The sequence below is a fragment of the Coenobita brevimanus genome, chromosome 54 (assembly GCF_032717465.1).
Source record: "Coenobita brevimanus isolate Jiangsu-jjx chromosome 54, ASM3271746v2, whole genome shotgun sequence".
Classification (NCBI taxonomy): Eukaryota; Metazoa; Arthropoda; class Malacostraca; order Decapoda; family Coenobitidae; genus Coenobita; species Coenobita brevimanus.
Window position 1 is genome coordinate 13,634,584 of NC_137007.1, and position 12,725 is coordinate 13,647,308.

The following is a 12,725-nucleotide window of genomic DNA, read 5'->3' on the forward strand; positions in this document are numbered from 1 at the left end:
TCACGGGACGGGACATCACCGCCGAAGCATAGGACCTATTTGGTGTGGGAGTTGCATGCAACTCCTTCACTTTTTTCCATGCTTCGTAGTAGGAGATACCTTCTGTCGCCTTCACCGCACAGACCTCTTTCTCCTCCTTCCACTTGGGACAATCCCTAGAGGAAGTGGAGTGAGCACCCTTGCAATGGAAGCAACAGAGTCTCGGATGTGCAGTGTTCAGCATCGTGACCCTGTATTGCACATTTGCTACACACTGGTTGCGAAGCCTGACAAGTCTTATCTGTGTGTCCATAGAGCTGACAATTCAAACATCTAAGTAGGGTAGGGATATACGGTCTTACGTTAAGTATTTCGTAACCGACTGTAATCCGTGAACGGTGTACAATCTGCCAAAAGTCAGTACAATTGTTGCAGTCTTCTTCCTTACGCCTTCCGTGAATCTGGTGATAAACCGTGCTTCAATGACATCTTGCGTAGCTAGTTCACATATAATATCGTTCTCCCCCATAACCATGAGATCCCTGCTAGTGATAACTCCCTTGCAGGAATTCATGGAAACCGGGATCTTCGACTCGATGTCATGACAATGAAACTTGCGCAGCTTTAACAAGTCCTTTACCTGAGAGGAGTTGAAACTCTTTACAAGGAGGTCTCCATTTCCTTCCAAGTTTTATTACTTGTTCCACCTATCCGCACAATGGTCAATCACTTTCTTGACAATGAAGAGATTGAGTCTGGACAGGGGAGTGGAACCTAGAGCACGAAGCGTTATGTAGGTCGCATTCCCTACAGGAACTTCAAGTGGGGCTCAAGTCTGGCGTCCGTCAGTCTGGGGGTGGTCAGTCATGTCAAACCTATTGTCGGCAGGACCACCTCCCCCCCCTGAAGGAGGGGAGGCAGCAGGGGCGTCCGCCATAGTAACCACTTCCCCCGTGAAGGGGAAGTGGGAAGAGAGAGAAAAACGTGCAAAGGACAAAGCACCCAGGGAAGACACACCTAGTCTGAGATTCCCCTCTCAAACTACTCTCGGGAGGACGCACCTGTGTATAACTCACACCCCAGAGCGATCAGTAGGGGGGACATTCCAGAGATGAGTCAGCAAAGGCAATCTCAGTAAGTAGATATAGACACCTACTATATCTATTAAGGACAGGGAGGAATATTAAAACTAGATAACCTAACTTTTATTCCGCTGATTGCAAAACTAATGCCGGTGAGGCAGCCCTGAAAGTTAGAGGAGAGCCAGCAAAACACATCCGTACTCCCCACGACCATGCATCAAAAGTCCCGGTGGATAGAAGTGGAAGTCAGGGTTAGAGAGAGGGCAGGCGAACGGACGACCGTGAGTGGTAGTTTGGAACTGAGCTATGAGGCGAATAGCGAGAAACTTAATGACACTGGATTCGAAACATTTCCATGCTATTCACCTGCAAAATATTATGCGTTCGTAACATGCAAAGCATATATTATAACTTAGACTACTATGTTATCATGGTGTCCTGTGAAACTGACCCATCTGTTTCGGATCCTCATCATACAAATAAACCACCGAGCCAGTTGTATATAAGCTGCAACTCATCATTATCACTGCGGACGTTCATGCATGGTCGTGAAGAGAGTAGACGTTTTTTTTCGCTGTGCTCTTCTCTAGTATTCAGGGCTGCCTCACCGGCATTAGCTTCTTTTTTTTTTTTTTTTTCACCCTTCTGGTGATGCTTAGGTTTAGCCAGTACTCAGTTACCTCCCCTCCCTGTTAGTCTTGAACAGTAGGTGTGTGTTCCAATAAACTGAGTTTACCTTTGCTTATTGCCCACGGAGGGTCCCCCCCACTGATCACTCTGGGGCATGAATAAACACGGTCGGGCCTCCCTGGAGTGGTTTGAGAGGGCAACCTCAGACTTAGGTGTGTGGTCCCCGTTTGTTTGTCCCTTGATTGTTTTCTCTCCTTCTTCCCACTTCCCCCACTAGGGGGGAGTGGTACTATGGAGGACGCCCCTACTGCCTCCCCCCCCCCCTCAGGGGGGAAGGTAGTCCTGACCGACCCCCAACTTCTACACGGACTGACAGCCCCCAGACAGAACTCCCCCAGACTCGTGTGCCCCGTGACATCCCTATTAATAATGCGGAATATGTAATCATCACTGCTCTAGGTTCCACTCCCTTGAGCAGTCTCAATCCCTTCATGATCAAGAAGGTCATTGATGGCTGTGCTAGGGAGGTGGAACAAGTAAAAAAAACTTGGGAACGGAGGCCTCCTCATTAAGACTTGTACCTCATCTCAAGTAAAGGATTAGTTGAAGTTGCGCAAGTTTCACTGCTATGATGTCGAAGCCAAGATCCCAACATCCATGAATTCCTGTAAGGGGGTTATCACTTGCAGGGATCTCATGGTGATGAGTGAGGAAGAGATCATAGATGAACTCGCTCAGCAAGATGTCATTGATGCTAAATTTATCACCAGATTCTCGGAAGGTGTCAGGACGAAGACAGCAACCATTATTTTGACTTTCGGTAAAGTGTCGCTTCCTAGCAATGTAAAAATTGGTTACAAAATTGTTCATGTGCGGCCATACATCCCCAACCCTTTCCGTTGTTTGAAATGCCAGTTATATGGGCATGGTGCCAAGACTTGTCGGGCTTCCCAGCCAGTGTGTGGCAAGTGTGCAAGCCAGGGTCATGATGTGGAACATTGCACATCTGAGACGGTCTGTTGCTTCCACTGCAAGGGCGCTCACTCCACTTCCTCTAGGGATTGTCCCAAGTGGAAGGAGGAGAAGGAGGTCTGCACAGTGAAGGCAACGGAGGGCATTTCCTACTACGAAGCTAGGAAAAAGGTAAAGGAGTTGCATGCAACTCCCACGCCGAATAGGTCCTATGCTTCGGCGGTAATATCCCGTCCTGTGATGTGCTCTGTAGAAACGCAGACTGATCCTGTCCTTCTCCCTACTGCCACTCACAGTACATCTCCATCTCGACCTCCTGTCTGCTCCAACTCTCTCACTAACATCCCTAAGGCTTCAACTTATTCTCAGGCTGCTGCTGCCTCTCCATCAGTACGGCCTAAAACGAAGCCTGACAAGTCTAGTAAACGTAACATGACCACCCTCACAAAACAGTCTCGTCCTCACGTTCTTCCAGTTCCCACTCCAGCGAGGGAGAGGAAGGTTAGCTCTTCCTTGGGGGAGTCAGGGAACCTCGTAATTGACGATAATATGGAGGTTTCCGTGAACAAGCACCGGGATAGGTCCCCCAGTAGTCGCTCGCCTGCTGGCGGGCGACAAAAAAAGACAAAGCACACTGGCCCCTAACGAAAATCTTAAACCGTCGCTTTCACTGTATTACAGTGGAATTGTAGAGGTATTTGGAATAAGTTACAAGATATAACAATCTTGCTTTCTATACACAGGCCAGACGTTATTTGTTTACAGGAGACGCGCCTGGAGGATCATCCTGATCCTTCACAGTTCAAACACTACCACTCTTACAGAAGATATGAAGGTCACGGAGTTGCCATTTACACACACAAATCACACTCACAAACGGAAGTGATTCTAAATTCTACTCTGGAAGCTGTCGTGTGCAGAGTAAAATTTAATAACACGTATCTGTCTATTTGCTCTCTGCACTGTCCTCCACATGGCCCCATTGATAGTGATGCTTTAAATTCAGTATTTGAACATCTGGCTGGAAATAAATTAGTGTTGGGCAATTTTAACGCCCATCACTATCAATGGGGTAGCTTGAGGATTGATGGTCGTGGGGAGCAAGTAGCTGACCTAATACTACAGTCCCACCTCTGTCTTCTGAACGATGGTAGAGCGACTCGTGTAGATGATCGTACTGGTAACTTTTCGGCCATTGACTTATCTTTGGCCTCCCCAGGTATACATCAAGATTTTTCATGGAATCCTTATGACGACTCCTTGGGAAGTGATCATTTACCCATCTGTCTTTCTTATACACGTGACATCGTTTCGGACCCTCCACCTCCAAAATTTAACTATAAGAAAGCAGATTGGGGATCCTTCTCAAGGATCACCAATTTAGATATATCTGGGAAGACCATAGATGTTAAGGTCGAAAATATAACCCAATCCATACTACACGCAGCTGAGGCTGCTATTCCCAAGACTTCTACAGTTCATGAGAAGCATAGAGCACATTGGTGGATGCCGGATTGCCGACAAGCATTAAGAAAATGCAATAGGAGATACAGGATTTTTGATAGTCAGCCCACTGAGAAAAATTTTATTGCATACAAACAGGCACGGGCTGAGGCAAGGAGAATAATAAGAAGGACCAAACGTGACTCCTGGCGGTCCTTTGTGTCCACGGTGACTCGTACAACACCATTACGTAAAGTCTGGTCCACCATAAGAATATTAAATAATAAAGGCCCATATTTCCCAGTCACCACCTTACGAGGAAAATAACATCTATGACATGTGGAGAGAATGGAGAATGAAAGACTGACTAAGAGGGTGTATGTAGGTGAGGTGGAGGGAGGGAGAGGGAGAGGTAGACCGGGGATGAGGTGGAGGGATGGAGTTGAGAGGTATATGAGGGAGGGGGGGGTGAGTTGGGGGGAGGGGAGTCAAATGGTGGGTGACAGAGTGACTTGGAGGCGTTTTGTCTGCGGCCACCCTTTGCGGGACTAGGGCGTCGGGCTATAGATAGATAGATAGATAGACAAGCCCGTGGACGTTGCTAATATCCTCACCAGGAGTTTTTCACATGTATGTAGCTCAGCCAATTATGACCCGCGTTTTCAACATCATAAAAGCACGGCTGAGCTACAGATCATTGACTTTGCCACAGAAGACGTAGACTCCCCGTACAACCAAGAGTTTAAGCTAGATGAACTGCTCCTTGCCCTTAAATCCTGTAAAGACACCAGCCCTGGACCAGACACCATCATGTACGGTATGATCCAGCATCTTAATCAGGACAACCTGATTAAGATGTTAGCATTGTACAATGAGATTTGGGCATCTCGAACGTTCCCAAACTCATGGCATTTTGCGCACATCATACCTATACCCAAAGAGGCTGGTCGTCTTATGAATCCCACTTCATTTCGTCCTATTGTGTTGACTTCTTGTCTATGTAAGGTCATGGAACGTATGGTAAACAATAGGCTTCTTTTTGTTTTAGAGTCGAAGAATTTGTAAAATGATCAACAATGTGGCTTCTGTAAATACAGAAGTTCACTATATCATTTAATGAATTTGGAGCATCGTATTGCAGAGGCATTTGCCAATAAAGAATTCATGATAGGGGTGTTCTTGGACATCCATAAAGCCTATGACATGACATGGCGACACGGTATATTAATGAAGCTCTATGCTTATGGTTTATGAGGAAATTTGCCTATTTCTATTTCAAATTTCTTAAGGGACAGAACTTTATCAAATTGCCCCATAACATAACATCGGATATATTTATCCAGGAAAACGGGGTGCCAGAGGGAAGTGTGCTTAGTCCTACTTTATTTAGTATTATGATCAATGATATTCTGTCATCAGCTCCCATCCCGAGGAATCTTAAATACTCGCTCTACGCTGACGATTGTGCAATATGGCACTCTTCCCGTAATGCACAATTTTCGGCTGGACGGATTCAAGCAGCCCTTGACTCCGTTCACCAATGGGCCTTGCAGTGGGGATTTAAGTTTTCCGTGCGTAGGTGTGCCGCTATAGTCTTCACTAATCGTAACGTACCTAATTTATGCTTAACTTTGTATAATCAGGTGGTTCCTTTTCAAAATTCTGCAAAATTTTTAGGAATACATTTTGTTCATAGAATAAATTTTAAACTTCACGTTAATACTTTGCTTGCTCGTTGTGATAAACCGTTAAATGTGCTCAAGTACCTAGCAGGTACTACCTGGGGTGCCGACAGAAAATCTTTATTAATGGTGTATAAGTCCCTTATTCGATCGAAGCTAGACTATGGCGCACAGGTGTATGGCTCGGCATGCGATGCCACGCTGAAAGGATTGGATGTGCTACAGAATAAATGTTTGCAAATGTGTCTTGGAGCCGTCCTGTGTACCCGTGTGGCTCGTATGGAAGTGGAGGCGAATGTGCCTCCCCTCCGTATTCGCCGTGGCCACCTGGCCTTGTCCTACAGCGTAAGGACATTAAGGAAAAGTAATATCAGCAATGTGGCCTGTACCCCCCTGCGTCAATACCACCACCTTCTGCGGGAGGTGCGTCGGCCACTTGCCGCTCGCCTCCACTTACTGACTCAGGAACTTGATGTGGACCCCAGTGACTGTGACAAGTTGGTGCTTAAAAATATAGCGCCTTGGGAGCCACCTGGCTTTACTGTGGATGTTACATGGCTCCCAGCACCAAAGGCCAAGGCGCCGGAGGCGGAGGTCCACCACTTGTTTCATAACATCATTGTTCGTCACTTGGGGTCCCATCAATTGTACACCGACGGCTCCAAGTCGAGTGAATGTGTGGGTGCAAGTGTGTGGTCAACTGAATGTGCCCTCAGGTTTCGGTTGCCGACTCATACATCTGTGTTTACTTCAGAACTTTTTGCTTTTGACAAAGCCATAGACTATGCTCTCAATTCTAGGCATGACTCATTTGTCATATTTTCAGATTCAAAATCAGCCCTTCAGGCAATTGCATCTTGCACTACGGACTCTCACGAGATCCAGGGCCGCATCATTAATAAGTTGCATTCATGCAACAGGTCATTCACGCTGATCTGGGTGCCTGGTCATTGTCGTATCTACGGCAATGAGCAGGCTGACTTACTTGCAAAGTCGGCTGTAGAGCTCGAGGAGACTTGGGACGTTCCTCGTGATCTACGGTCGAGTCTATCTCTCGGAAAGAAATCAATAAATCTTCTATGGTAAGGTCAGTGGACCAGACTAAATATTCCAACTTGTAAGCCGTACCTGGGCAACTGGGACACTGCCAACCGCCCTAGTCGCCTAGAAGAAAAAGTGTTGGCACGGTTATGGCTCAATGCCACCATTTTAACCCACATAAAACCATATATGGAAAGACGCTTCCCACCGCACTGTGACATCTGTAATACGGTGTTATCTATCAGTCATATCATCCTGCGCTGTCGGCGATTTATTCGTGAACGTGCTTCACTTATAAATTACTGCGGCGCAGTAGACGTCCCCTTCACCCTGTCCACCATCCTGGGTGATGGGGACATTGTTATGACTGATAAATTGATGGCTTTCTTGAGAGAGACCGGACTGATCAGAGTGATGTGACTTTTTTACTGTGTGGTTATGGTTTTTATCAACGGTAAATATGTATATATTGTAATATTAATTAGGGTTGACAGTTGACATATTTTAAATAGTTCCTCCTCCCACCGATCTATTTCTAATATAGATGTCCCCTACATTAAGCCAAGTTCCTCGCCTGACAGTCACCAGCTGATGAGTGCAAGTGTGCAATATAGGAAGATATTGGGCACTTGCAGTCGATGGTGGTCTGCTGGGCGAGGTTCTTCACTTTTTGTACAAATTATGTAAATACATCATATTATCTCGCTTAAGTTATTCTAATTAGGGACGACAGCTGACATATATGGAAATGTTCCTGACTCGTCTGGTTCCCTTTCATATATTGATGTCCCCTATATTAGGTTGTGCCTCGACTGACAGTCACCAGATGATGAGTGCAGGTATGTCATGTAGAAAAGCATTACATATCTGCAGTCGATGGTGTTCTGTTAGTCGAGGTATTTTTACCATTAGTGTAGGTCTAGCTATTTCTCTCTGTAGGATTTAGTATAGGTTAGCGATTTGTCTGCTAGGTGATTAGTTTTAGAGTCTTTAGATTAGTAAGGTATAAAAAATATAAAATATAAAACCAAGGAAAAAAAAATACAAAAAAATAAATAAAATTTAAATTATTGTATATATATATGTACGTTTGCATGAAAGTGTGTCTGTATGTATGCATGGAAGTGTGTGTGTGTGTGTGTGTGTGTGTGTGTGTGTGTGTGTGTGTATATATATATATATATATATATATATATATATATATATATATATATATATATATATATATATATATATATCTGGCCTTAATAACCAGGGGCTTCGGCCCAAATGGTTGATACGCCGGGGGGGGAAAAAAAAAAAAATCACTGCAGTGATAATTTTTGTTAATGTTATTCCTGGATTGTCTATTGCTATAATATAGAATGATTGTGACTTTAGCTGATCCCCACAGTAGCTATGCGGATGGTTATAAATGTTGCAATTATTTTATGTGGACGAATAAACCACATTGTGATGGGCAGCGGAGAGCATTCGCCAATAATTTACTATAACCAGATGAAATTAGATGCAAACAACACAAAATATTATGAGGCAACGAAGATACAGGTATGATATCCTGCTCTGCCTTGTTATCCAGGCCTTAACCGTTGCTTCACCTCATTCATGCATTATTTTCCTTCAGTCTCTGCCACTTTTATTATTCTTACTTCCCGGTATCCTCGTACTGCGAGTCGTCATATTCCTTAGGGGGTTTCTAGTCGTCCGGTCCTATAACCCCTACTGTATTACATTATTCCTCACATCATCACTCCCACACAATGTTAGCATAAGACCGCTGAATCTGTTACTACCATTATTGGCACTGCCACTACTATTCCCCTTTTTCCCATTGTGTCAAATTCCCCTCACAGTACTACTGCTACTACTACTCCTACAACTACTCCACTATAAATCTGTATAATAATACATATGATTGTCCTTAGGTCTGTGTATCTGCTGGGATGTTCAAAAGATCGTTGCGAGACGCCGCTATGATTATCGTAGCACGCTCATAGCGGCCATCTTTGATCGTGAGCTACGACAACCACTAAAGTGTATCTTTTAACGCTCGCGACAACGCTCGTAGCTCACGATGATGCGATCGTAAAATCCGTTCCGTTCCGTTCCTTTCGTTCATAATGCAACCCAACTGATAGTCGCTGTGCCAATCAGAAGAGAGATTTCATAATCCTTGAAAGATTGTGGGCCAATCAAAATGGAGTTTCAAAATGTAAACAAATACACTTATCCATTACATAACTCAAACAACTACGATATTCATCCCAAGACATATCAGACATGACAAGTGACGAGTTCCCTATCAAACGAATTCGTCGAGCAAATTTTACAGATGAGATGATGGCGTTAATACAAGGTTGGCTCGACAGACAGACATTGCTGAAGAACAATCACATCACCTTGGATATAACTATAGTGTAGGTGAAAGATCCACATCATAATAACAAAACATAGTGATAATTTTGAAAATATCGAGATCCAAATTGAGACCCTTTTACCTGAATAAACAATATATCATTGGCTTCAGACTGTATCATTACAACTCCCACAGACTTAAACCATGTTTTAATGAACAGTGCATTGGTCTGTATTTTTACAGATGTAAGGGGGCACAATGGCTCAGTGGTAGAGCATCAAGCTCATAATCGAGGGATTGCGAGTTCGAGCCTCGCCCGGGACTGCCGTGCCGGGAGTGGTAGCGCGCTCCTGTAACCTAGCGGGGCTATATGATCCAATACAGGGTCTAGCTCAGAGGAACGCCAATTCTCCATTTACAGATGTAAGCAGTAGAAACGAAAAATTCCCCCTCATTGCTTACCTCTTGGCATCTTAACTTCCCTAAGAGATTTTCTGTACAACACGTGTGCCACTCTTAATTATTCTGCTCACACGTCCCTGTGTTAAGCCGAATGTGTCTGCCAACACGCTCTGAAACGAGCCTCTTGCATAAAATCTGAATGCCATTAACACTTGCAAATGACATAGCACAGCACGGGATCTTGTCGCTGGTCCAACTAGTGGTTCAACTCTTGCACACCAGCGAAGTTCTTGTCTGAGAAACCTATAATATCTCAACAAATGTTCGTCACTGTAAGCAAATGGATCCTTTATGTCTCTGTAGTTCCTCTCAAGTCTCATCGCTCTTCGTAATGTCAGTTCTACCTGTAAAACCACATGTAACTCCATCGTCGTTCACAGAAAAGGTAAATAAACAAACTCAGCATCACTTGATTCAGTTTGTTTATTACAGAAACATCCACTATGCGACACGACGATCAGCTTAAGGCTGCTTGTCAGAAATCGTAGTGCTGCGAGCAAATATGGCGGATGGAGGATCGTAAAATTTGTTTGAACATACACCTTAGCGATTTACGAGCGCGCTATGATTATCGTACCCGCTACGATGATCTTAGCGGCCGTTACGAGCTTTCGAACATCCCACCCCTGGATAACAAGGCGGACCAGGATACCATTCCTATATCCTCGTTGTCTCATAATATTTTGTGTTGTTTGCATCTAATTTCATCTGGTTATAGTAAATTATTGACGAATCCTCTCCGCTGCCCATCACAATGTGGTTTATTCGTCCACATAAAATAATTGCAACATTTATAACCATCCGCATAGCTACTGTGGGGATCAGTTAAAGTCACAATCATTCTATATTATAGCAATAGACAATCCAGGAATAACATTCACAAAAATTATCACTGCAGTGATAATGACGAGTTGCAGCTTACATACAACTGGCCCGGTGCTTTATTTGTATGATGAGGATCCGAAACAGATGGGTCAGTTTCACAGGACACCATGATAACATAGTAGTCTAAGTTATAATATATGCTATGTATGTTACGAACGCATAATATTTTGCATGTGAATAGCATGGAAATGTTTCGAATCCAGTGTCATTAAGTTTCTCACTATTCGCCTCGTAGCTCAGTTCCAAACTACCACTCACGGTCGTCCGTTCGCCTGCCCTCTCTCTAACCCTGACTTCCACTTCCTTCCACCGAAGGGGTACAGAAACTTTGGTGCGTGGGTGTTCAGTAAAAGTCCTTGTTATGATCCACGTTGGTAGGAGTACAGCATATATTCGATATGTGATGGTAAGCAGTACAATTTTTGCTCGTTATAATAGATAGGTACAATAACGTGATGGCAAGTATTATATTTTCTCTTTATCATGGAAGGTATAATTTTCCCTTCTTATGTGATAATAGATCCAATATTTCTTAGTTATGCGATGGTGGGTACAATATTTCATCGTTATGTGGTGGCAGGTATAATACTTCCTCATTACGTGACATTTTTTTTTTTTTTTTTTTTTTTTTTTTTTTTTTTACTGGTGAAGGGGTTAGTATAGTTCAGGGATCGAGGGACAGGGGTAAATCTCCCCAAATGGGGGTAAATTTAAAAAATTACTGGTAATGCGTGCAGTATAGGAGGTAATGCGTGCGGTATGATACTGATCTTTCAAACAAATGACGCAAGTTTTAATGAACAGGATGTAAAACAATGTACGATTCATCATGATATTTGTTGCTTAGCTGCCGTACTATCAACACATGTGTACATAGAAGTACTTTTTTTTTTTTTTTTTTCTAGGGATTATTTCAGTTTACTCAAGTAAACTTTGGGTAATACCCTATAAAAGTTTCTCGACCCTTGGTTTACTGTAGGTTATCTTGGACCCTTCCCTTTTTCTTCTTTTAAACTCTTTGGAAGGGATTCTTTTTCTTGTCTTTCTGGCTTTGCTTCCATATATGCATTAAAAAAAAAAAAAATCTGTCTCTCGACATGTTGGAATTAATGAATTTTGAGTTTAGGCTTTTTTTCTTATATACTCATTAGAGGGGATACCTTTTTGTATCTGTCTGCCTTTGACTGCATATCGCTGCATTAAAGTAATAATAATTTTAAAAGAATCTTTCACTTCCACATCAACAGGTCGACGGTCGTGTCCTGGTGAAAGTCTGGCCAGGGTGGAATTGTTTGTGTTCCTGACGGTGCTCCTTCAGAACTTCTCTTTCGCACCGCCACCAGGGCATGAACTCATCATGGACAAGGACCCTACAGATTTCCTCGTCAACACACCCAAGCCCTACAGGGTCATCATCACTCAGAGGGTGTGATGTTGAAGTAAAAAATGACAGGAGGGAGTGGTGAAGTGAAACAGAGAGGGAGTGATTGAGGGGAGTGATGAAGAGAATGTGAGACGGTGGAGACGAGTAAAGTAGTGGTGGAGAGAAAGAGAGGGAAGGGAGTAATGGACAGGGATGGATGGAAAGAATCTGAGATGATGGAGGGGTAAGGAGAAAGCGGTGAAGTGAAATAGCGGGGAGGAATGTGAGGGAGGCTCTCTCATCCACAACTTCCTTGGGCATAACAATCGGGAGGAAAAAAATAATAAACACAACGTGATAACTGGAAAGGAAAAGTTCAGTATGGAAACTTTTATTTAAAAAAAGGAGAAAGTAGATAGATACGTAGGATGATAGGCATTTAGAAGGAGAGAGAGAGAGAGAGAGTGGTAAAAAAAAATTAGTCCCTGGGGTATTCTGCTACTTATTTCAAGCCACTCAGAACATTCTCCATTTATTACTACTCTCTGCTTGCATTTAAATAAGAGTCACAGATTCATTGGTAAAATACTTAACACATGCCACGAGATTTTATTTGGCTTATTTATGTGAAGTTTATCAAATTTTTCCTGGACACCTAAAAAATCTCTGATATGTTGTATGGTATTGTGTTACCAGGGAATAAAAATGAATTATTTCATAAAATATTATTTTCAACATCCTTTTTCAATATTAAGAAGCGAGATTTGCTAGTTAAGATGTACTGGAAGCTTCTCAATTTTTCCCTTTATTTTTATTTTTTTAAAGTTACA